The sequence below is a fragment of the Aristolochia californica genome, unplaced genomic scaffold, assembly GCF_029961685.1.
Source record: "Aristolochia californica isolate CCGP_79_NKW_82.1479 unplaced genomic scaffold, dmAriCali1.0.hap1 SCAF_4, whole genome shotgun sequence".
Lineage (NCBI taxonomy): Eukaryota > Viridiplantae > Streptophyta > Magnoliopsida > Piperales > Aristolochiaceae > Aristolochia > Aristolochia californica.
Window position 1 is genome coordinate 34,544,400 of NW_027182103.1, and position 27,045 is coordinate 34,571,444.

Sequence of the window (27,045 nt, forward strand, 5' to 3'; positions counted from 1 at the left end):
ATTGGATATGCATATATGAATGTTTAATATGTATTAATTTTTATATGTGAAAATTTTATTTAGGTTTTATGCATACTTAATCTTCTATGCATATTATGATTGACCTAAATATAAGATATTAATAATTGGCATAAATTTTAGTCAATTATTTTGATGTCATATTTTGGTTTACATTCGAATAATTAAGTAATAACCACAACATTCTTAACTATGAAAAATGTCTAGCGACATTAAGTTTAGTCACATAAAGTTAATGACATAAAATTTTGTGATTACCCGTAGAAATTTAATAATTTAACCTCACGTGGTAATTTTTATATTTAAGAGATTAATTAGAATTGGATAGGAAAATTTAAAACAAATTTTTGGTCGCCCACAGGCCTAGAAAATTCCTTTCGAGATAAATTTATGAAGCCATCATAAAGTGATATAAATCGTTTGTGTTATAATCTAAGCCAACTCACATGTTGATTAATTTGTTTGAATTTATTTACATCGGTAAATATTCAGTTTTTGGTTCCATTGCAATTTTAGTAAACATTGTTGTGTATTTTGCAGTTCTTCAAACTTTATCTGTTCCAAATTTTTATTCCTCCAATATTATTTCTCTGAAAGGTAATAATTATGATGAAAGGAAGGAGAAAATCGTCCTTGCATGGAGTGCGATGTCAAGTGGTGGAGACTAATTAATGCCTTACGCTAAGTTGGTTGCGGATCGACCTTCGCGGTAATGTCGACATGGGGGTTGGAAGGGGGGCGGAGACCCCATCTGATCCACGATATATTGACTGTTGTTTCATTAAGGGCATTTTAGGAATTTTATTCTTGTAATGCGGTTTCCCTAGTTTTCTCTTTAAATTGGGGGTTCGCTGCTAAAAGGGTGATTTCTCTTTGTAAGTTATTTCATCTTCATAGTAGATTATTGCAATGGTGGAAGACAGAACATAGTCTCACCTTGAGGCTAACTTGTATAAACCTTATTGTGTATTTCCGTGTTTGTTTTTGTCCTTCTTCCACATTTCTTATTATTGCTCTCGTTAGTTTGGAATTAGGGCGTACAATTCCTAACATGTAGTACCTTGATTTAGCATTTCGAGTGGATGAACCTCCATGGCCCTTGGAATCATGTAGCCAAGTTGAAAAAATATTAGTTGATTTCTGGGAGCAATTAGATCGCTTAAGTTTTATGTTTATCAATTCTCACATTGGGGAAAGTATCCATGGATCCATCCTTGATTTTGCCAAAGCAAAAGAATATCTTAAAACTATTCAAGATTAGTTTGAGACTTCTGACAAAACATTAGAGTTGGAAAACAGGGCCCAAGCCCACACACACAACCAAGGAAAATTCACATATCCAAGTGTACTAGAAGATGGGCCCAAACCCATACCCATAAGATCATGGAAAACCCATGCATCTAAGATATATTGAAGACGGGTTCAAGGCCCACAGATCAAGGAGAAGGCCCATAGGCCCACATACATTGATGACAAGATGGTAAATAAAGGGTCATCTCATAGAGATGGCATTGATGTAATTAAATTAAAGTTCCAGGGTTAAATCCCTAAACCCTAAACCCTAAGTTCAGGGGTATTATTATAATATAGTAGTTTTATTAATATATAAATAGAGCTTAGGGGGAGGGTTATAATCAATTCCATAACCCTTCTTCCTCCTATTTTCTCCCAATGGGTTTTTTTCCCTTTTTCTCCATGAGCTAAATTCATGGAGTCCTAAAAATCAACATGGTATCATAGCTTTGATTTTTAAAACTCGAGTATGGTTTTTTCTAGGTTCAGAAACAGAGTAGTTTTCTTTTGTCATAATGTTTTTTTTAGTTACTGAAATTCGTGGTTTATTTTAATGGTATTGTTTTTCTTTCTTCATTTTATTTGTTTGCAGAGTATGATGAGATGGAGTTCTATTTTTTTCTCTCATTAATCTGACGCTGGTATTGTTTGCTTCCCACCTCGATAAACTGCCTTACCCTTGGTATATAATCTGTTGTCTTCACTCTTGAGAAAATCCATGGCGTCTTCCCGAGTAGTGTTTCTGCTGCTACTGGCTATCGTCTTCGCTTAACTTCACCGTTCGTCTCGCTTAACTTCTCTGGCAGTGTCTGCGCCGCACGCCAAGGTCACTCAATTGGAAGCTTGCGCCAGAATTATTTCCATTCTGTAGGAAATAATTCAGTCGCGGAATTATTGTCGTTAAGCCGAGGTCTGTTTTGCCGAAGGTCACGTCGCCATTACCGGAGACGATGACACCATGAACGGGAGAACTGTTGAAGATACTGTTACAGATATATCGCCTTGATTCAAGGCTTCATTTCTGTATATTCCATTGAGGATAATTAGCCCTGATTATAGGCTAATTCTTTGTATAATTTTCGTTTTAGATTGATTGTAATATTCTGTATATGGCATTGTAAAGCTTATAAATTGATCATCAACTCCACCTTCGAAGTGTGGTGGTTTTTATCAAATCCTTTCATGGAATCAGAGCAAGCGTTCTACCCTGTCTCTGTCGTGTGATTCTAATTTTTTTTTCTCTCCGCTGAGCTTCTCTGCCCCTTTAATTTTTTCTGCGGCGTCCCTGTTCTTCGCCTCTGTCATCGTCGCCGTTGAAGAAAGATGACAACTTCACTTTCTTGGCGGAGCCGGTGGCGGTGCATCCCATCGCTGTTCATCTCCTCTGTTCGTCGTCTGCTCTCTGCTGTTCGACGTGAACCTCCAGCCGAACGCGAACCAATCTACTATCAATCGTTATCCGATCACCGTCTGCCGGTTTCTCCTCCACCGATTTATTTTTTGGCTTTAATGCTTCTCACTTTGGTATTTACCATCGCAATCTGCCGTCGATTACTGTCCGATCGCCGTTTGCCAATTTATGCTTCACCAATTTATTTTCGGTCTTGTTGCTTCTCGCTTTGGTATTTACAGAAGACGTCGCCGCGTCTCCTGGTGAGTCGCTTCGGATCCTTCTTCGCTTCGCTGCTTCACCCAAAATATTATTTTTCTTTTCTTTGTTTGCTGCTTCTTCGGGCTGACGCCCAACATTTATTTTTCCTAACCTATCTCTTTGATCAAAGTCAAAGTCAAAGTCCAAAAAAAAAATAGCTCGGCTTCTCCCATGGCTTTCGAATCTTCTTCTCATCTTCTCCCTTTTAACACTCTCATCCACATGATCACCATCAAGCTTTCTTCCTTTAATTATCTTCTCTGGAAAAGCCAATTTCTTCCTCTCCTTGAGAGTCAAGAATTGATAGCTTACGTTGATCGTACTCTTGTCCCACCACCTCGATTTGCACCAGCCACCTCTACCACACTCAACCCCACATTTCTTGCATGGGAATCAGCCGATCAACGACTTCTCTGTTTACTGCTATCCTCTCTCACAGAGGAAGCCATGGCTGTTGTTGTTGGCCTCTCCACTTCCCATGATGTCTGGGTTGCGTTGGAGAATACCTTCAGCGATCATTCAAAAGCCCGTGAACTAGACTCAAGGATGATTTGCAACTGATGAAACGCGGCACCAAACCGTTGCTGAGTATGCTCGTACTTTTAAAGCCCTCTGTGACCAGCTCCATGCCATTGGTAGACCTGTCGAGGACATTGACAAAGTGCACTGGTTCCTACGTGGCCTCGGCGCTGAGTTTTCCAGTTTTTCTACCACTCAGATGGCTCTCACCACTCTCCCCTGTTTTGAAGATTTAGTTTCTAAAGCAGAAAGTTTTGAGTTGTTCCAGCGGTCCCTTGAGCCTTCTGCCACCACTGCGGCGTTCACAGCCACTAATCGCAGTCGTACCAATACCCATGGAACTTCTTCTGCTTCCTGTGGTAACCACCGAGGTTGTACTCATTCCCACGGCCGCAACTCTTCCAACCGAGGACGCACCCACTTTGGTCAGGGTCATCGTCCACCCTGCTGCCAAATTTGTCGCATGGAGGGCCATTATGCTGATCGTTGCAATCAGCGGTATGCTTAGACTGACTCCTCGGCTCATCTTGCTGAAGCCTTCAACACATCTTGTTCTCTCTCTAGATCTGAGGCTGCTGACTGGTTTTTGAACACTGGGGCTTCCGCCCATATGACCACCGATCCATCTACTCTGGATCAGTCCAAAAATTACATGGGTAAGGACTCTGTGATTGTAGGAAACGGTGCATCTCTACCCATTACCCATATTGGTACCTTTTCTCCTGTTCCAAATATTCACTTATTAGATGTCTTGGTTGTTCCTCATCTCACGAAAAATCTTCTTTCAATTAGTAAATTAACTTCTGAATTTTCCCTCTCTGTTACATTTAATAATGCTTCTTTCACTATCCAGAATCATTAAATAGGAAGAGTGGTGGCATCTGGTAAAAGAGATGGAGGGCTTTATGTGCTGGAGCGCGGCCACTCTGCTTTTCTTTCTGTTCTTCGAAATAAATCTCTGCGTGCTTCATATGATTTATGGCATGCTCGTCTTGGTCATGTGAATCACTCTGTTATTTCATTTTTAAATAAAAAATGACATCTTTCTCTTACGTCTTTATTGCCTTTTCCTAAACTATGTAGTACCTGCCAACTTGCTAAAAATCATCATTTGCCTTATTCTCAAAATGAACGCAGGTCGTCTCATGTGTTAGATCTCATTCATTGTGATTTTGGGGTCCTTCCCCAGTCAAATCAACGTCGGGTTTTCTCTACTATGTCATTTCTATTGATGATTATTCCCGATTCACTTGGTTTTATCCTCTGAAGTTTAAATCTGAGTTCTTTGATATTTTTCTTCAATTTCAAAATTTTTTGGAAATCCAACATTCCACTCGTATCAAGATTTTTCAAAGTGATGGTGGTGCCGAATTTTCTAGTAATTGCTTCAAAGCCCATCTACATTCTTCTGGCATTCATCATCAACTCTCTTGCCCTTATACTTCTACTCAAAATGGTCGCACTGAAAGAAAACATCGTCATCTGACTGAGACTGGTTTAGCACTTCTCTTCCACTCTCATCTTCCTTCTCACTTCTGGGTTGACACTTTCAGCACTGCAGTTTATATCATCAACCGGTTGCCCACTCCGCTTCTTGGAGGTAAGTCACCCTTTAACCTTTTATACGGCTACACTCCGAGTTATGAAAATTTTCATCCTTTCGATTATCGTGTTTATCCTTGCTTGCGTGATTATATGCCTCACAAACTTTCTCCCCGTAGTGTTCCCTGCCTTTTCTTAGGTTATAGTCCCTCTCACAAAGGGTTTTGTTGTCTTGATCCTCTCACCTCTCGGTTATATATCACCTGTCATGCTGAATTTGATGAAACTCACTTTCCTACAATCCCTAGGTCCCAGCCCCAACCACTTTCTTCTCTTCACATATCCAATTTCTTGGAACCTCGTCTTCATCATATTGAGCCACACACCCCTTCCTCTCCTCCACATTTCCCGCACATTCCTCGATCCAGCTCCTCCCTGTGTAATATTTGTTCTGACCCTTTGGATGAGTCTGTGTAGGTTAATAATTCTCTTGCAGGTGCTTCTTCACCATCCTCGGTTTCTAGTCGACCTTCTATTAAGACCACTGCTCATCCGCCTTCTATTGAGACCGCTGCTCATCTGCCTTTTCCCTTGAGCTCCTATGAATACCCGTGCTAAAGTTGGTATTTTCAAGCCTCGTCATTCAGCGCATCTCAGCGTCTTGGGCTCTAATGGACTTCTTTCAACTCTTCTTACTTCTACTGAGCCCAAAGGATTCAAATCTGCTACTAAGAATCCTGCTTGGTTTGCTGCCATGGATGAAGAAGTTCAAGCTTTGCAACAAAATGGTATTTGGATTTTGGTTCCTCGTCCTCTCAACACCAACATAGTGGGCTCTAAATGGGTGTTTCGCACTAAATATGTGTCAGATGATACTATCGAGTGTCTCAAAGCTCGCCTTGTTGCCAAAGGTTATACTCAGGTACCTAGTCTCGATTACACTGACAAATTTAGTCCGGTTGTCAAAGCTACTACTGTCCGTGTTGTGCTTTCTCTTGCTGTTACCAATAAATGGCCTCTTAGGCAACTTGATGTCAAGAATGCCTTCATCAATGGCAACCTTACTGAACATGTTTTTATGGAACAACCTCCTGGGTATATTGATCCTCGTTTTCCCACTCATGTTTGTCTGTTAAAGAAGCTCTCTATGGCCTCAAGCAAGCGCCTCGTGCCTGGTTTCAGTGTTTCAGCTCCTTTCTTCTCACACTTGGGTTTTCTTGCAGCCACGTCGACAGCTCTCTCTTTGTATTTCATCAACACTCTAGCCTTATATATTTGCTTCTTTATGTTGATGACATTATTGTTACTAGCAATAATCCATCTCTGCTTGACAGCTTTACTCATAAGCTTCATTCTGAGTTTGCTACCAAGGATTTGGGCTCCCTCAACTACTTTCTTGGTCTTGACGCTTCGCCCACTGTTGATGGTCTATTTATCAGTCAGTTAAAATATGCTCGGGATATTCTCACTCGCGTTCAGTTGCTCGACAGCAAACCTGTTCACACTCCAATGGTTGTTTCCCAACACTTGTCTGTTGATGGTTCTCCTTTCTCTGATCCTACTCTCTATCGGTCTCTGGTTGGCGCCCTTCAATATTTGACCATTTCGCGCCCAGACTGTTAATTCTATCAGCCAATTTTTGCACGCGCCTACTGAAGATCATTTTCTTGCTATTAAACATATTCCTCGCTATGTTAAGGGCACTCTCCATTTTGGCCTTATTTTTTGTCCATCCACTGTTCCCAGTGCGCTAGTCGCCTATTCGGATGCTGACTGGGCTGGCTGCCCCGATACTCGTCGTTCCACATCAGGCTACTCCATTTATGTTGGTAACAATCTCGTTTCTTGGAGTGCTAAGAAGCAACCCACTGTCTCCCGCTCCAGTTGTGAATCTGAGTATCACGCCCTAGCTATGACCGCTGCTGAACTTCTTTGGCTTACGCATCTTCTGCATGATCTCAAGGTCCCAGTTCCACAGCCGCCCTTGCTCTTATGCAACAACAAAAGTGCTATCTTCTTAAGCTCCAATCCTGTTTCCCACAAACGGGCCAAACATGTTGAATTAGATTACCATTTTCTTCGGAAACTTGTTGTCGCTGGAAAACTTCTCACCCAGTTTGTGCCCTCTCATCTACAGGTTGCTAACATCGTCACCAAAAGTGTTTCTCGCCCTCTTTTTGAATTTTTCTGATCCAAGCTTCACGTTCGTTCCAATCCGACGATTCACTTGCGGGGGGGGGGGGGGGGGGGGGGGGGGGTTTACAGATTTATCGCCTTGATTCAAGGCTCCATTTCTGTATATTCCGTTGAGGATAATTAGCCCTGATTACAGGCTAATTCTTTGTATAATTTCCATTTCAGATTGATTGTAATATTCTGTATATGGCATTGTAAAGCTTATAAATTGATCATCAACTCCACCTTCGAAGTGTGGTGGTTTTTATCAAATCCTTTCAAGAACAAGCACCAGTCCAGCTTACCTTTCTCTGTCGAAGGCTTCCCATCAACGCCGCTGCTGGTGCTGCCGATTTTTTTTGGAGGCCGAAGACGACGACAGCTTACAAAATAAAACTTCTCTCCCCAAGCCGCTTACTCCGTCCAGAATACTGTTTCTGGCGAGTTGTCTTCATCACCAAATCCATCACAGCGTCGGCGTCCGGGAAGAAGATGTACTGCTGCTGCATTTTTTTTTGTCGTTCTCTGTTCGGCCGCGGGGAAAGACGACCCACCGCTACCGGAGAAAATGAAGTCGGGATGGAAACTTTCCTTCCGAGTTTCCACACTGCGCCTGGGAAGAAGAGGGTTGGAAACTTTCCTTCTGAGCTCCCGCCAAACTTTGTTTCCGCCGAAGAAACCGAGGAAGACGAATATTTCACTGTTCAAATATTTATGTTTTCTAAGTTAGGAAACACGAATTTATCAGCGCCATGGCCCGCTGGTAGAACCTGGACTCGCCCAAGTCAATCCAGCGCCCGAGATCCCAGCCGACCACCGTTTCAGCACCAGCCAGACCGAGTCAACCCATAGCATCTCGGACTGAGTCAACTCGGTCTGTGTCAACTAACCTGGGCCACTTATTTTTTGCCTTTGTATACATGCCCAAGTTTTATAAATACTTCGGCACGACCCAATAACTTTTTATATTTCGGCACGACTCAATAACTTTTTCTCTGGTTGGAGTTTTATTGTGAAAAATTGAGAGATTATTCCTTGGTCAGCATATTATTTGGCACAGATATGTGCATTAAATTATTTCATGGGTCAATTTTACAAGGATTATTTTGGGTCGTGTTAAATGGGCATGAGCCTATTTCAACTGCTGCTATTGTATCTCTTTTGATGAGACATTATTTTTAAAGAAGAGGTAGCCTAATACCATTATTTATTTATGTCCCTGTAAAAAATATCAAAATTTTGTGGTTGGCAGTCAATGACGAAGGAACTTCATCCCAGTCAAAAATATCAAAATATTTTGTTTTTGGGAGTCCATGACGGAGAAATTTCATCCCCGTAAAAAATATCAAATTTATTTGTGGTTGGAAGTCTATGGCAGAGGAACTTCATCCTCGTCAAAAATATCAAATTTTTGTGGTTGGGAGTCCTTGACAGAGGAACTTCATTCCTGTAAAAAATATCAAAATTATTTGTGGTTTGGAGTCCATGACGGAGGAACTTCATCTTTGTCAAAAATATCAAAATTTTTGTGGAAGTCCATGACTAAGGAACTTCATCCCCGTCAAAATATCATATGTTTGTCTTTCGAAGTCCTTGACGAAGGAAATTATTATATTTATGGTACTTCCCCCTATTAATTTCATATATTACTCTACCATTTGAGAGTCATTGCCCTATGGAGGGACATGGTGGTGGAGGTAGACACTCAGAGCAATGTCTTAGCAGCTAGGAGTGATTTACTCTCACTGATATTATACCAGATGGGCCTCATGAACGAGAGCGCCAGCGTGAGGGGGAGTGTTGGATGATGGAGGCATATTATACAAAAAAACAATTCTATATATCATTTGCTGCAAGCTAGAAGTTCATGTTGTTCTCTCACCCCCAGCTTGAGGGGGAGTATTGGAAGACAGGGCCCAAACCCACATGACCAAGGAAGACTCACATATCCAAGTGTATTAGAAGATAGGTCCAAGCTCATAAGATCAAGGAAGACTCATGCATCTAAGAGATATTGAAGATAGGCTCAAGGCCCACATATCAAGGAGAAGGCCCATAGGCCCACATACATTGATGGTAGGATGGTAAATAAAAGGTCATCTCATAGAGATGACATTGATGTAATTAAGTTAAAGTTCTTTGGGTTAAAACCCTAAACCCTAAACCCTAATTTCAGGGTATTATTGTAATATAGTAGTTTTATTAATCTATAAATAGAGCTTCAAGGGAAGGGTTATAAACAATTCCATAACCATTCTTCCTCCTATTTTCTCCCAATGGGTTTCTTTCCCTTTTTCTCCATGAGCTAAATTCATGGAATCCTAAAAATCAACAATTAGCAAGTACCTTGATGATGAAAATGTGTTCCATGAAATTTATAGGCACCCAAGTAGTACGTGAGCACATCATGCAGATGTGGGACATTAACGCTATACTAAAATTGTTGGAGATTGAGATGTCGGAGTCATTTCTGGTTTACTTCATCCTTTACTTGCTCTCGTCAGAATACGGACCGTTCAAGATCTCTTACAGCACACGTATGGAAAAATGATCAATTAATGAACTTCTGACCATGTGTATACAAGATGAAGGGAGACTGAATCAAGAGGGGATTGAAAGTTCAAATTTGATGACTCATGGCTAGAAACCATTTAAGAACGAGAAGAGAAAAGCCCCTCTTAATTAAGTTAATAAGGGAGATATCAAATGTTTCTTTTGCAAGAAGAAAGGACATAAAAGGAAGACTTGTCCCAAATTCAAGCATTGGCTTGAAAAGAAAGGTAATCTCATCTCTTTAGTGTGTTTTGAATCTAATATGGTTAATATTTCTTATAACACTTGGTGGATTGATTTTGGTACTACAATCCATGTTGCAAACACCATGCATAGCTTCTTAAACCAACGAAAACCGACGAAAAGTTAATGTTCCAACTATTCAGGAAAAGAGATGGGTTCATATGTGGGGGCAGTTGAGACCTATAGACTTGTCCTTAATTTTTTTTTTTTTAGACTTTGTAAAGACCTTTTATGTTCCATCCTTTTCAAGAAACCTTATTTACGTTTCTTGACTTTTATCTTGTGGTTTTTGTTTCAATTTCCTTACTAATTTCCTTCATTTTTAGAAAGACAATATTCTTGTTGGAAAAAAGTATTTTGGATGATGGTTATTCAAACTTCTTTTAAATTCTACCCTTAATTGTGGTCTTGTAATTGTGCATGGTACGGATGTTGGCATTAAACATGGTGTTATAAATGAGAAACCCTCTATGTTGTGGCATTGAAAATTAGGTAATATTTCCATTGTTAGAATTAAGAGATTAGTAAATGAAGGCGTCATTGAGGCTCTTGACTTTAGTGATTTTTTTACTTGTGTGGATTGTATTAAAAGAAAGCCCATCAAAATTCCGAAGTTAAGCACACATGGGCGAGAGTAGTACTTGGATAGGTGACCTCCTGGGAAGTCCTCGTGTTGCACCCCTTTTTGCCAGCTATTCCTCTGCCACCAGCTAATTTCTCCCTCGTAATGTTGCGGTTAGGGGCGGCCAAACATATTTGCATATATAGTTTGTTTTCTTTTTTAACAGTTCAAAATATTTGGAAAGAAGAGAAGAGGGGAAAAAAGTACGATTTTGTTTTATTTTCCTTTATTAATGCAGTTTGGTTGGGTTTCGACACGGATGGAAAATATTTTATTCTTTAATGGAACGTCATAACGCTCCTTTTTAATATTTTATATCTCGATTTTTCCTTAAGATTTTAATTTTTTATTTTATTTTTTGGAGGGAATGTGGAATAGACCAATAGAACACGGGTGGAGAGGGAATCCAAGGAAAGCATTGGTAGGATGGAGATGTGCGATCAATAAAATTGGGCACTTTGATAAATGTGGTAGAAAGAAAAAATTCTGAGTAAGATAGGCAAGCTAAAACATTCTGCAATTATAGTTAATGTAATAAAAATCAGTTTAGTTATTCTCTTTCTCGATTGAACTAACCCATCAGCTCAGAAAATAGCTTTTAGACAAGAAGACGATTGGATTTTGAGCATAAATGATGCCAATGCTGACAGATTTCAAATCACCTTTATGCACACTCTAGGAAAACAACACACAAAGTGATTGACTTCAATTCTAATAGTTTTTGCAAGATGACTGAGTGAGCTCCTCTAAAGATAAAATATAATAATCAAAATCTACTTATGAGGGGGGGGGGGGGGGGGGGGGGGGGGGGGGGGGTGGGGGGGGTATCAAGTTGTCGTTGGAGATGAACTGCAGCCGCATTATTCAGTTCATCTCCAAACGTCAGTGGAACACCAGAATTCAAGTCATCTAGATGACTAAGATGAATCCAAAAATCATCTCTACGGTTTAAGTTATGGAATCTGGTTTCCGCCCGTTTTTGCCAATCATGATCAACCAAACGCCGAGGGTTCAAACCCTCGTCAATTTTTTCCCCTCTCTCTCCCGTACCCACCCTCTGGGTCTCTTCATTTTTTATTTTTTTCGCCCTCTCTCCCGTACCCTCTTTGTCCTTTCCCTGCGGCCCTCGATCTCTCTACTCGCTCTCTCTTCTCCACCATCTCTCTCCAGTCTCTGTCTCTCTGCAGCCTCGCTATCCCTTATCCATTTTATGTGATGGGACATCCTTTAGCGGTGAAGGTGTAAACCAGGTACTTTAGGATATTTGTTTCTATTTATTTTCTTGTTTCCAGTGAAAACAACCATAATCATTCTTGCTCTAGACCAATTCCTACATATAGTTATTTCCTCTTTTCTATTTAGGTTGTTGGGCTTGTCTTTCGTGGGCAGCGAATTTGGTTGGCTGCCATGGAAGCTCTGATGTCAAAGGGGATGCGCCACTTTAAGGAGGTTTGGTCTTTCATCTAATGATTTTATCACTTCTTTGGTGTAAGGACTTTAACTCAAAATCTTGGTGTTTTGGTGATTTTATCTGGTTGGTTCATTCAGGGCACTTCTTTCTGGTTGTTCTGCTGGAGGTTTATCATCCATAATGCATTGTGATGAGTGCAAAGAACTCTTTCCAAGATCAATAAAAATCAAATGTCTTGTTGATGCCGGGATGTTCATTGATGCGTATGGCTTGCTTTTATCTACTCTTTTTCTTGTATTATTGTCATCATGAGTGGAATCAAGGGGTCATGGATCATGCTTTGTTCTAAAGGTTTTTGTCTCGATCAAATACTAGGCAAGCATGAAATTATGCCAAGGATATTGATTTTGTGCTTGTTTCTTGCTAACCAAATAAGAGAAGACACAAATGAAGTTAATGGAGTTTTTCATTGACAAAATTGCGATACAAACAGAAAGGGAATCTCAATTACATAAATTACTTAATAGAATTGAGTCCCATATGTTCAACATGTCCCTTATAAACAGCAGGTGGTAGACCTTTTGTGAACGGATCAGGGATCATTAATCTGGTACTGATGTATTCCACAACCACCTTATTTGCTTTGACATGTTTTCGAATAGCTAAAAACTTTATGTCAATATGTTTACTACGACTTCCGCTCTTATTTTTCTTGGCCAAAAACACTACTACAAAATTGTAGCAATAAACCCTTAATGGCTTAGAAATGGTGTTAACAATTTTAAAACCTGAAATAAAACTTTTCAACCATATAGCCTGTGATAACGCTTCAAAACATGCTATAAACTCTGCTTCAGTGGTAGAAGTAGCAATCAAATATTGTTTTGCACTTCTCCAAGAAATGGCCCCTCCAGGTAATAAGAAGACGAATCTCGATGTTGACTTTCTCGAATCAAGGCAGCCAGCAAAATTAGAGTCAGAATATCCAATCACTTCCAGATGATCAGATCGTCTGTACATAAGCCTGTAGTCTTTTAGTCCCCTGAAGGTATCGCGTGACTTTCTTTGCAGCTTTCCAATAGTCCAAACCGAGATTACTTTGATATATGCCCAACATTCCCAAAATATATGCTATGTCAGGTCGTGTGAAAACATGAGCATACATTAAACTCCCAATTGTAGAAACATAGGGAATATTTTTCATTTGTTCCCTCTCTAAATTATTTCGTGGACCTTGTTCCAAACTTAACTTGTCACCTTTCACAATAGGTGCAACACCAGATGAGCAATTATTCATACGATATCTCTCTAGAATTTTATTGATATAGGCTTCTTGAAACAATCCTAATGTCCCTTGGGATCTGTCTCTATCAATCTTTATGCCTATGACATAAGCAGCTTTGCCCATATCCTTCATATAAAATTTCAACAAGAGAAATCGATTGACCTCATGAAGTAATCCTAAATCACACTAAGCAAGTAAAATATCACCTACATATAGGAAAGAAAACTATTTTGCTCCCACTGACCTTATGGTATATACATTGATCCATGATATTCTTCGTAAATCCAAATGAAGAAATAACATTATGAAATTTTAAATACCAATGATGGGAGGCTTGTTTTAGTCCATATATAGATTTCTTAAGTCTACAAACCAAGTGATCATTCCCCACTAAAATGAAACCTTCAGGTTGGTTCATGTAAACCTCTTCTTCTAGGTCTCCATTTAGGAAAGTCATTTTCACATCCATTTGATGTAACTCCATATCAAAATGAGCTACTAATGCCATAATTATCCGAAATGAATCCTTCTTTGAAACAGGAGAGAAGGTTCTGTGATAATCAATTCCTTCTTGTTGAGTAAATCCTTTGGCTACTAATCTTTCCTTATATCTTTCAATATTGCCTAAAGAGTTCTTTTTGGTTTTGAAAACCCATTTACAGCCAATGGCCTTCCCCCCTCTAGGCAATTCAACAAGATGTCAGACTTGGTTATTAGCCATTGAATCCAACACTTCCTTCATGGCATTAGTCCATAATGTGGATTTTTTTCCACTCATGGCTTGTAAAAACGTAATAGGATCATCTTCAGCACAAATGTCCATGTCAGATTCTTGAAAGTACACTTCATAATCTGAAAAGATTGCAGGTTTTCTAACTCGTGAAGATCTTCTCAATGGCACTTCAACATTTTCAGGTTGAGAATGTTGAGTAACCTGATGTATAGGAGTATCCTCATGATGAGATGGTTCTTCAACTATTGGTTGTACTTGAATTATCGAATCCTGATGATTTTTATGAACAACAACCAATCTATTCGAAGTTGTAACAGTAGGTGGAGTATTTGTATGCTTCTCAAAAACTAAGTTTCGAGGTTGGCTACTCCCACTAATCTCATCATTCTCAAGGAACCTTGCATTCTTAGATTCGACAATTCTTGTCGAACGAGCTGCAAAAAGTAGCTAACAAGCTTACTAAACATGTAATAAAGCCAAAATTTGTTTATTTACCTATATAAGTAATCCAAACAAATAAATTAGCGTGCCATTATAATCTTTCCCGTGGGCTTAGATTATAACACATATGCGATTTGTGTCTATATATGATGAGATCTAGAAATTTGTTTGTAAAGGAATATTCTAGGCCTGTGGGCAATTAGAATTTTTTTTTAAAATATTTATTTCCCATCCTGATTAATCACATAAATATAACATTTACTCTGTGGGATTAAATTATGATATCTCGGTGATTAATCACAATTTTTTATGTCATTAACTTTATGTGACTAAACTTAATGTCATTTGACATTTGCATAATTAAGAATGTTGTGGCAATTACTCAATTATTCAAAATGTAAACCTAAATATGACATAAAAAATAATTGACTATAATGAATGTCAATTAATAATCCATTTGATTCAACCCAAACGACTCGATAGAGTCCGAGTCGAGTCAACTCGTCTGACTTGTTGCATCTAGACCGATCATGCACAATCGGTACGAGTCGACTCAGCCAAGTCAACTCGTTATTTCATTGAAATTGTTTTACCTATGTTTCAATTTTTTTTATTTACGTGTGCTGGAGGTCGTCTTCACGTGCAGAGATGACTCTTAGCATCCATAGCAGCCCTCTGCTGGACATCGCCTCCTATCAGACTTCAGCCGGCGACGTCGACAGAAGTACAACGCTGATCGAGACGCCGGTTGGCTCCACAACACCGGCGCTCGCAGAGTACACAGAGAGCTCCTCTCCACGGAAATGACTCCATATCAGAGAGGGAGCTCTGATACCACATGTAGGAATGCTTTAAATAGAATTTTGAAATCATATAAGAAATTCATAAACCAAAATCATCCCTTCTAACATTGTGTCAACTTCCAACGAACAGAGCTTCTCCACTATCTTCTCCGACCAACAGAATGTCTCGTCTATCACAGAGGCTCGCCGATGGCAACGTTCATGCATACCTCTACAAGACCATACCCCCTTTTATTGGCTCCTCTCCATCAAAGGAGACCACCAAACGACGGGAACCCAAGAGGTCGTAACCGGTGACCACTGTCAGTGGAAAACAGTATCACGGATGGGTCACTTAAGTGACGGATCGTGAACTGTCTAGGTGATGGTTTGTTAACCGTCTTACACATCGAACCGCAGTCGAGAGGAGCAGTCACAGAGCACTGAGAGAGTGAGACGTTGTAATGTAAACCTATATACATCGACGTGTTGCGTTCATCGGCCGCACATCAGCGACGATGGCACCTGAGGAAGGAGACGGCGGTGCAGGGATGGTGAGTAGAGTCCTGAACGGATGAGACGATTGGACGAGATGCCTGGTAGTGAGCAGTAGAGAGCGGCGTGACTGAACAGAGGGGGAGACCGGTGTAGTGTGCGTTGGTGTTCCGTGCTCTCATTGGAGCGCTGCCAAAGACAGGAGCACGACATCATGCTCTCTAGCTGTCCCGCACCACTGTACGCACAAGAGTACCAAACGTGCTCACGGCCCATCAAACCCTAGTGTTATCATTGGATACACTTAATTCATATATAAATAACAGGAAAAATTGAATATTTTAGTTTTCATTCTTTTTCATTTTGAGTGCATATGGATTAAATAATTGGATATGCATATAAGAATGTTTAATATGTATTAATTTTTATATGTGAAAATTTTATTTAGGTTTTATGCATACTTAATCTTCTATGCATATTATGATTGACCTAAATATAAGAAATTAATAATTGGCATAAATTTTAGTCAATTATTTTGATGTCATATTTTGGTTTACATTTGAATAATTAAGAAATAACCACAACATTCTTAATTATGGAAAATGTCTAGCGATATTAAGTTTAGTCATATAAATTTAATGACATAAAATTTTGTGATTAACCATGGAAAGTTAATAATTTAACCTCACGTGGTAATTTTTATATTTAAGTGATTAATTAGAATTGGATAGGCAAATTAAAACAAATTTTTGGTCGCCCACAGGCCTAGAAAATTCCTTTAGAGATAAATTTATGAAGCCATCATAAAGCGAGATAAATCATTTGTGTTATAATCTAAGCCAACTCACATGTTGATTAATTTGTTTGAATTTATTTACATGGGTAAATATTCAGTTTTTGGTTCCATTGCATGTTTTAATAAACATTGTTGTTTATTTTGCAGTTCTTCAAACTTTATCTGTTCCAAATTTTTATTCCTCCAATATTATTCCTCTGAATGGTACTAATTATGATGATTGGAGCCTAATTAATGCCTTACGCTAAGTTGGTCGACATGGGGGTTGGAAAGGGGGCGGAGACCCCATCTAATCCACAATATATTGATTGTTGTTTCATTAAGGGCAGTTTAGGAATTTCATTCTTGTAATGCGGTTTCCCTAGTTTTCTCTTCATATTGGGGGTTCGCCGCTAAAAGGGCGATTTCACTTTGTAAGTTATTTCTTCTTTGTAGTGGATTATTGCAATGGCAGAAGACAGGACATAGTTTCACGTTGAGGCGAACCTGTATAAACCTTGTGTATTTTCGTGCTTGTTTTTTATCTTCTTCCACATTTCTTATTATTGCTCTCATTAGTGCTGAATTAGGGCTTACAATTCCTAACATGCAGTACCTTGATTTGGCATTTCGAGTGGATGAACGTTCATGGCTCATGGAATCAAGTACCCAAGTTGAAAAAATATCATTTGATCTCTGGGAGTGATTAGATCGCTTAAGTTTTATATTTATCAAGTCTCACATTAGGGAAAGTATCCATGGATCCATCTTTGATTTTGCCAAAGCAAAAGAATATCTTAAAACTATTCAAGATTAGTTTGAGACTTTTGACAAAACATTAGTGTTAGAAGACAGGGCCCAAGCCTACACGACCAAGGAAGAGTCACATATCCAAGTGTACTAGAAGATGGGCCCAAACCCATAAGATCATGGAAAACCCAAGCATCTAAGTTATATTGAAGACGGGTTCAAGGTCCACAGATCAAGGAGAAGGCCCATAGGCCTACATACATTGATGACAAGATGGTAAATAAAGGGTCATCTCATAGAGATGGCATTGATGTAATTAAGTTAAAGTTCCAGGGTTAAATCCCTAAACCCTAAACCCTACGTTCAGGGGTTTTATTATAATATAGTAGTTTTATTAATATATAAATAGAGTTTCAGGGGGAGGGTTATAATCAATTCCATAACCCTTCTTCCTCCGATTTTCTCTCAATGGGTTTTTTTCCCTTTTTCTCCATGAGCTAAATTCATGGAGTCCTGAAAATCAACATAGTATCATAACTTTGATTTTAATGGTATTGTTTAGAGTATTTTTCTTTTCTCATAATGTTATTTTTAGTTAGTGAAATTCGTGGTTTATTTTAATGGTATTGTTTTTCTTTCTTCGGTTTATTTGTCTGCTAGAGTATGATGAGATGGAGTTCTATTTTTTTCTCTCATTAATCAGCCGCTGGTATTGTTTGCTTCCCACCTCGATAAACTGCCTTACCCTTGGTATATAATCTGTTGTCTTCACTCTTGAGCAAGTCCATGGCGGCTTCCCGAGTAGTGTTTCTGCTGCTACTGGATGTCGTCTTCGCTTAACTTCACCGTTCGTCTCGCTTAACTTCTCTGGCAGTGTCTGCGCCGCACGCCAAGGCCACTCAATTGGAAGCTTGCGCCAGAATTATTTCCGTTCTGTAGGAAATAATTCCGTTCTGGAATTATTGTCGTTAAGCCGAGGTCTGTTTTGCCGAAGGTCACGTCGCCGTTACCGGAGACGATGACACCATGAACGGGAGAACAAGCACCAGTCCAGCTTACCGTCCTCTGTCGAAGGCTTCCCATCAACGACGCTGCTGCTGCTGCCGATTTTTTTTGGAAGCCGAAGACGACGACAGCTTGCGAAAAAAACTTCTCTCCTCGAGCCGCTTACTCCGTCCAGAATACTGTTTCCGGCGAGTTGCCTTCGTCACCAAATCCATCACAGCGTCGGCGTCCGGGAAGGAGATGTACTGCTGCTGCGTTTTTTTTTTTTGTCGTTCTCTGTTCTGCCGCAGGGAAAGACGACCCACTGCTGCCGGAGAAGATGAAGTCGGGATGGAAACTTTCCTTTCGAGTTTCTGCACTGCGTCCGGGAAGAAGAGGGTTGGAAATTTTCCTTCTGAAGAAACCGAGGAAGACGAATCTTTCACTGTTCATATATTTCATGTTCCGTAAGTTACGAAACACGAATTTACAGCGCTATGGCCCGCTGGCACAACCTGGACTCGCCCGAGTCAATCCAGCGCCCGAGTTCCCAGTCGACTACTGTTTCAGCACCAGCCAGACCGAGTCAACCCATAGCAACTCCGACTGAGTCAACTCATTCCGTGTCAACTAACCCAGGCCACTTATTTTTTGCCTTGGTATACATGCCAAATTTTATAAATATTTCGGAGCGACTCGGTACCTTTTTCTCTGGTTGGAGTTTTATTGTGAAGAATTGACAGATTATTCTTTGGTTAGCATATTATTTGGTACAGATATGTGCATTAAATTATTTCATGGGTCAATTTTACAAGGATTATTTTGGGTCGTGTTAAATGGGCATGAGTCTATTTCAACTGCTGCTATTGTGTCTCTTTTGATGAGACATTATTTTTAAAGAAGAGGTAGCCTAATACAATTATTTATTTATGTCCCCATAAAAAATAGCAAATTTTTGTGGTTGGGAGTCAATAACGGAGGAACTTCATCCCTGTCAAAAATTTCAAAATTATTTGTGGTTGGGAGTCCATGACGGAGAAACTTCATCCCGTAAAAAATATTAAATTTATTTGTGGTTGGGAGTCTGTGGTGGAGGAACTTCTTCCCCGTCAAAAATATCAAATTTTTGTGGTTGGGAGTCCATGACGGAGGAACTTCATTCCCATAAAAAATATCAAAATTATTTGTGCTTTAGAGTCCTTGAAGGAGGAACTTCATCCCTGTAATAAATATCAAAATTTTTGTGGTTGGAAGTCCTTGACTAATGAACTTCGTCCCCGTAAAAAATATCTTATTTTTGTCGTTTGAAGTCCTTGACGGGGGAACTTATTATTATATTTATGGTACTTCCCTCTATTAATTTCATATATTACTCTACCACTTGAGAGTCGTTGCCCTATAGAGGGACACGGTGGTGGAGGTGGACACTCAGAGCAATGTCCTAGCTGCTAGGAGTGATTTACTCTCACTGATATTATACCAGATGTGCCTCACGAACGAGAGCACCAGCATGAGGGGGAGTGTTGGATGATGGAGGCATATTATACAAAAAACGATTTTATATATCATTTGCAACAAGCTAGAAGTTCATACAGTTCTCTCACCCCCAGCTTGAGGGGGAGTGTTTGAAGACAGGGCTCAAGCCCACATGACCAAGGAAGACTCACATATCCAAGTGTATTAGAAGATGGACCCAAGCCCATAAGATCAAGGAAGACTCGTCCATCTAAGAGATATTGAAGACAGACTCAAGGCCCACAGATCAAGGAGAAGGCCCATAGGTCCACATACATTGATGGATAGGATGGTAAATAAAGGGTCATCTCAGAGAGATGACATTGATGTAATTAAGTTAAAGTTTTTGGGTTAAAACCCTAATTTCAAGGGTATTATTATAATATAGTAGTTTTATTAATCTATAAATAGAGCTTCAAGGGAATGGTTATAATCAATTCCATAACCCTTCTTCCTCCTATTTTCTCCTAATGGGTTTCTTTCCCTTTTTCTCCATGAGCTAAATTCATGGAATCCTAAAAATCAACAATTAGCAAGTACCTTGATGATGAAAATGTGTTCCATGAAATTTATAGGCACCCAAGGAGTACGTGAGCACATCGTGCAGATGTGGGACATTATCGCTATACTAAAATTGTTGGAGATTGAGATGTCGGAGTCATTTCTGGTTTACTTCATCCTTTACTTGCTCTCGTCAGAATACGGACCGTTCAAGATCTCTTACAACACACGTAGGGAAAAATGATCAATTAATGAACTTCTGACCATGTGTGTACAAGATGAAGGGAGGCTGAATCAAGAGGGGATTGAAAGTTCAAATTTGATGACTCGTGGCAAGAAACCATTTAAGAACGAGAAGAGAAAAGCCCCTCTTAATTAAGTTAATAAGGGAGATATCAAATGTTTCTTTTGCAAGAAGAAAGGACATAAAAGGAAGACTTGTCCCAAATTCAAGCATTGGCTTGAAAAGAAAGGTAATCTCATCTCTTTAGTGTGTTTTGAATCTAATATGGTTAATATTTCTTATAACACTTGGTGGATTGATTTTGGTACTACAATCCATGTTTCTAACACCATGCATAGCTTCTTAAACCAACGAAAACCGACGAAAAGTTAATGTTCCAACTATTCAGGAAACAAGATGGGTTCATATGGGGGGGCAGTTGAGACCTATAGACTTGTCCTTAATTCTGGTTTTGTTTCGGACTTTGAAAAGACCTTTTATGTTCCATCCTTTTCAAGAAACCTTATTTATGTTTCTAGACTTTTATTTTGTTGTTTTTGTTTCAATTTCCTTACTAATTTCCTTCATTTGTAGAAAAACAATATTCTTGTTGGAAAAAGTATTTTGGATGATGGTTATTCAAACTTCTTTTAAATTCTACCCTTAATTGTGGTCTTGTAATTGTGCATGGTATAGATGTTGGCATTAAACATGGTGTTATAAATGAGAAACCCTCTATGTTGTGGCATAGAAGATTAGGTAATATTTCCACTATTAGAATTAAGAGATTAGTAAATGAAGGAGTCATTGAGGCTTTTGACTTTAGTGATTTTTTTACTTGTGTGGATTGTATTAAAAGAAAGCCCATCAAAACTCCGAATTTAAGCACGTTTGGGCGAGAGTAGTATTAGGATGGGTGACCTCTTGGGAAGTCCTCGTGTTGCACCCTTTTTTGCCCGTTGTTCCTCTGCCACCATCTAATTTCTCCCTAGTAATGTTGCGGTTAGGGGCGGCAAAACATATTTGCATATATAGTTTGTTTTCTTTTTTAACAGTTCAAAATATTCGGAAAGAAGAGAAGAGGGGAAAAAAGTACGATTTTGTTTTATTTTCCTTTATTAATGCAGTTTGGTTGAGTTTTGACACGGATAGTAAATGTTTTATTCTTTAATCGAACAACATAATGCTCCTTTTTAATATTTTATATCTCGATTTTTTTTTAAGATTTTAATTTTTAATTTTATTTTTTAGAGGGAATGTGGAATAGACAAACAGAACACTGGTGGAAAGGGAATCCGAGGAAGGGATTGGTAGGATGGAGATGTGCGATCAATAAAATTGGGCACTTTGATAAATGTGGTAGAAAGAAAAAATTTTGAGTAAGATAGGCAAGCTAAAACATTCTGCAATTTAAGTTAATGTAATAAAAATCAGTTTAGATATTCTCTTTCTCGATTGAACTAACCCATCAGCTCAGAAAATAGCTTTCAAACATGAAGAAGATTGAATTTTGAGCATAAATGATGCTAATGCTGAAAGATTTCAAATCACCTTTATGCTCACCCTAGGAAAACAACACACAAAGTGATTGACTTCAATTCTAATAGTTTTTGCAAGATGACCAAATGAGCTCCTCTAAAGATAAAATATAATTATCGAAATCTACTTATGAGGGGAGGGGGTGTCAAGTGGTCATTGGAGATGAACTTCAGCCACATTATTCAGTTCATCTCCTGACGTCAATGGAATAACAGAGTTCAAGTCATCTAGATGACTAAGATGAATCCAAAAATCATCTCTCCAGTTTAAGTTATTTAATCTGATTTCTGCCCGTTTTTGCCAATCATGATCAACTAAACGCCGGGGTTCGAACCCTCGTCAATTTTTTCCCCTCTCCCACACCCACTCTCTGGGTCTCTTCATTTTCGTTTTTTTGGCCCTCTATCCCGCACCCTCTCTCTCATCTCCCTGCGGCCCTCGATCTCTCTACTCCCTCTCTCTTCTCCACCATCTCTCTTCAGTCTTCGTCTCTCTGAGGCCTCGCTATTCCTTATCCATTATATGTGATGGGGCATCCTTTAGGGGTGAAGGTGTAAACCAGGTACTTTGGGATATTTGTTTCTATTTATTTTCTTGTTTCAAGTGAAAGCAACCATAATCATTCTTACTCTAGACCAATTCCTACATATATTTATTTCCTTTTTTCTATTTAGGCTGCTAGGCTTGTCTTTCGTGGGCAGCGAATTTGGTTGGCTGCCATGAAAACTCTGGTCAAAGGGGATGCGCTATGTTAAGGAGGTTTGGTCTTTCATCTAATGACTTTATCACTTCTTTTGTGTAAGGACTTTAACTCAAAATCTTGGGGTTTTTGATGATTTTATCTGGTTGGTGCATTCTAGGCTTTTCTTTTTGGTTGTTCTACAGGACGTTTATCATCCATAATGCATTGTGATGAGTTCAAAGAACTCTTTCCAAGATCAATAAAAGTCAAGTGTCTTGTTGATGTTGTTCCTATATGCGTATGGCTTGCTTTTTTCTGCTCTTTTTCAAGTGGTCGTTGGAGATGAACTTTAGCCGCATTATTCAGTTCATCTCCTGACGTCAGTGGAATACTAGAGTTCAGGTCATCTAGATGACTAAGATGACTCCAAAAATCATCTCTACAGTTTAAGTTATGGAATTTGGTTTCCGCCTGTTTTTGCCAATCAATATCTACCAAACGCCGAGGGTTCGAACCCTCGTCGATTTTTTCCCCTCTCTCTCCCGCACCTACTCTCTGGGTCTCTTCATTTTCGATTTTTTCGCCCTCTCTCCCGCACCCTCTCTCTCATCTCCCTGCCATGGAAGCTCTGATGTCAAAGGGGATGCGCTATGTTAAGGAGGTTTGGTCTTTCATCTAATGATTTTATCACTTATTTTGTGTAAGGACTTTAACTCAAAATCTTGGGGTTTTTGGTGATTTTATCTGGTTGGTGCATTCTATGCTCTTCTTTCAGGTTGTTTAGTTGGATGTTTATCATCCATAATGCATTGTGATGAGTTCAAAGAACTCTTTCCAAGATCAATAAAAGTCAAGTGTCTTGTTGATGCTGGGATATTCCTTGATGCGTATGGCTTGCTTTTTTCTGCTCTTTTTCTTGTATTATTGTCATCATGAGTGGAATCAAGGGGTCATGGATTATGCTCTGTTCTAAAGGTTTTTATCTCAATCAAATACTAGGCAAGCCTGAAATTATGCCAAGGCTATTGATTCGGTGCTTGCTTCTTGCTAACTGCAAATACTTCAGGATCATCATAAATGAGCACAATAAATGAGAATTGATATGCATAGACTCTTTCCTCCCATCCTTTTGTACATCGCATAAGGATCCAACTTCTGTAAATTCATCCTTCTTTTTTATTCTCTCTTTTACTCTCACATAAAAACATATAAACTGGAGATTGATGTATGTGGTTCCAACTTTGTTACACTGTTTCTTCCCTGAAAATTTGGTGGCTAATATTAAGACCCCACTTTTTCTTCTAAATGCTGCATATGATATTTGACAGGTAAACTTTTGTAGATTCTGAATGATCCATTACTGAATATGTCTGCTTATGTTTTGAATTATTTCTTATTCATTTTTTTTTGTTTATTTTTTTTCTGGTACAAGCTAGTTTGTATCCACCATCAACTCATTCGCATGGTGAATGGCATGCATGCAAGTTAAATTATGAAAGGTGCACACCAGGACAAATCAGATTCTTCCAGAGTACTTCTCTTTCATTGTTATTCACCTTTGAACTTTAGTGTCATTTATGTCAATAATTGGCATCAAAATGCCTTTGAAGCTTTGGTGTTATCTTCTTAAACAGATTTTAGGAATAAAATGCTTTCAGCTATTAAAGGGTTTTCAATGTCGAAGCAAAACTAGGTTGTTCATAAATTCATGTTTCGCCCATTGCCAATCAAAAAGGCAGGGCACAGGGTTTGCCAACAATTCTCCTGTCAGCAGGAACAAGGTATTAGGATTGTCTCTCCCTCCCTCTGTCAAACTTTGAGCTGATATGTCAGGTGGCAGCCATAGCCAAACTGTTCAGTTTATAGGTGTGGTTTCAATTTACTCTTATCTATTTTAATTTTCATTCACCAAGTCTGGGGAAGAAAAGAATGGAAGAGTGCTTTGGTTCAAAACTCTGTCACTATTTTTCTCTTAGATTCCCATTGAAAAACAAACATCTGAAATTTGTTGACAGCAGAGTATCGTCGCAGCTGTCGGTGATTGGTACTTTGACCGAGCTGAAGTGAAGTTGTCGGTGATTGGTACTTTGATCGAGCTGAAGTGAAGATGATAGACTGTGCATACCCTTGTGACAAGAGTTGTTACAACCTCGTCTTTCATTGAAGAAGTCAGCATTGGATTTCTTCACTATTATTGGCACTCGATTCAAGTGCATGTTCATATCAAGAAGATTTGAAGCAAAAAGGTGTAGAATATGAGACCCAGTTAGCATCTGGCGGCTACTGCAGTGGCTAGCATGTTGTAATTTGCATGTCAATTCTTGTGCCCTCTTTAGGAATCTGCTTCCCCCATGCATTCAATATTAAAGAGGGAAGTTATTCTTTTTGGTTTTCCAGTGAAAAGGGTAAATAATAAGACTTGTATTAATGACCTGATGAGTATTGTAAATAGATTAATAAGAATCTTCTTGAATATATGTATGCAAGCTCTTTTGTTCTTTTGTCGGATTTAGAGTGATTCATGACCGAGTATAAGAATATGGCTATTTGTCCCTTCAGAAAAACATAAATGACAGACAAGCCCAATTTTAGTGCATGAAAATGGCCTATGCTTGAAAAAAGACTCCTTTCAATTTCAAAGGCAGACAAGCCCAATTTTAGTGCATGAAAAAAAGAAAGAGTATTAACTATTTTAATGGTTGCTCACAAAAATATACTACTTCGGTGAATAAAAACACTTAACTCACTCTGACTGTTGGGTGCACTCTTGCTCTATGCAGGTAGTGGAAGTATAGGTAATGTTCTGATGTGATAAAAAATATATAAAATTAAAAAAATACAAGAAGTTTCATTACCTACACCAAAATTCTAGAATTTCTAGCGGACTAACAAAAGCGACAATTGTTTTACACCAAGCATAGGGAACAAAAGAGATAGAATGATAACAAAAAATTAACCAGAATAGTAACTAAGCAATGGAGCACAAAATTGACTAAAAATGTTGACCACAAGAGTTTGACTAAAAAATTGACCCAAAACAAATTACTAGAATTTTAATAACAAATTAAATACAATGGAGATATACCATGGAGAAAGGGGGAATGCACCATGGAATTTAACCAGAAAATTAGTTGGAGTTACTTGTAGTATCATATTCATATGGCCTTCGAGCATAACAATCTTACCTCAAGGACACTCTTAGAATCCCAGCATGTGGCCTAACTTACTCTAATGAAAGAAGGCTAGTTAGCCTCTCAAAAACTTAAAAAGAACAAAAAAAAGAGCTTTGAAAATAACTTAAAAAAGAACCAAAAAAAGGGAAACTTAAAAAGAAATAACTTAAAAAGAACAAAAAAAAAGAGCTTTGAAATAAGGGAAACTTCTTTGCACAAAATGAAGATGGTTTACACTTGTGGTTACAAAGCCTAAAGCCTACATATATGCAAACTAGGGATAAGAATCCTTATCCCTTCCTCTTACATGGATCAATATGATCTTCCCACCTAAGTATGAGGTTTACCCCTTTATTTAAATTCAAACTTGGCATTATCACAAATGCCTAAATAAGCTCTTAAAGTCTAATTCAAGAGCATTTGAATTGAACCAAGTTAAAATTTTAAATTTTAAACGAGACAAAGAAACTGATAGCCATCCTCTACAGCTTGAATGCACGCACACCAATCACCCGCATACAAGCCTTGCCCATGGGGCTCACCCACGCATCTCACCTACATCCACACCCACGCTTGGGACAAGGGTTGAGTCGGGATTAATTAAATAACCCATTTAATGTAATACATAATTATTTTGATCATAGATAATAGCAATTAATTAATGAAGTTATTTATTTTCTAATCAATTAATTACTAATTAAATAAGAAATAATTAAATACCCAATGATTTGTGCTAATTAATCGGCCAAGTGACCTATTTAATGTAATAACTAATCAATTATTTAATAGAACAAGTAGTAATAACATACTTAACTTATTAATTAAACACATTTTAGTCATACAATTAACTAATTAATCGATTCAATTAATTTATTTAGTAGGATTAATGGAGTCGATGCGAATAACCAGAATGATAAACTAATTGATGGTAGCTAATACTAGTTAATTAATTGGTAATTAATGCATTTATTAATTAAATAATTACTTTATTATTTGTGTTAATTAACAAACCAATTTACTTATTTAATGTAATAACTAATCAAATATGTAATCGAATAGGTAGTAATTACTTAATGCTCTAATTAAGTGATCATATTCTTATTACATAACTAACTAATTAACTTGGTTTGTAGGATTAAT

At 38.5% G+C, this 27,045-nt stretch overlaps 1 pseudogene; it reads left to right on the forward strand.

The window, feature by feature from the left end:
- The first annotated feature begins 15,786 nt into the window (after positions 1 to 15,786).
- Positions 15,787 to 24,896, forward strand: LOC137963265 (pectin acetylesterase 10-like; annotated as a pseudogene).
- The last annotated feature ends 2,149 nt before the right edge of the window (positions 24,897 to 27,045 follow it).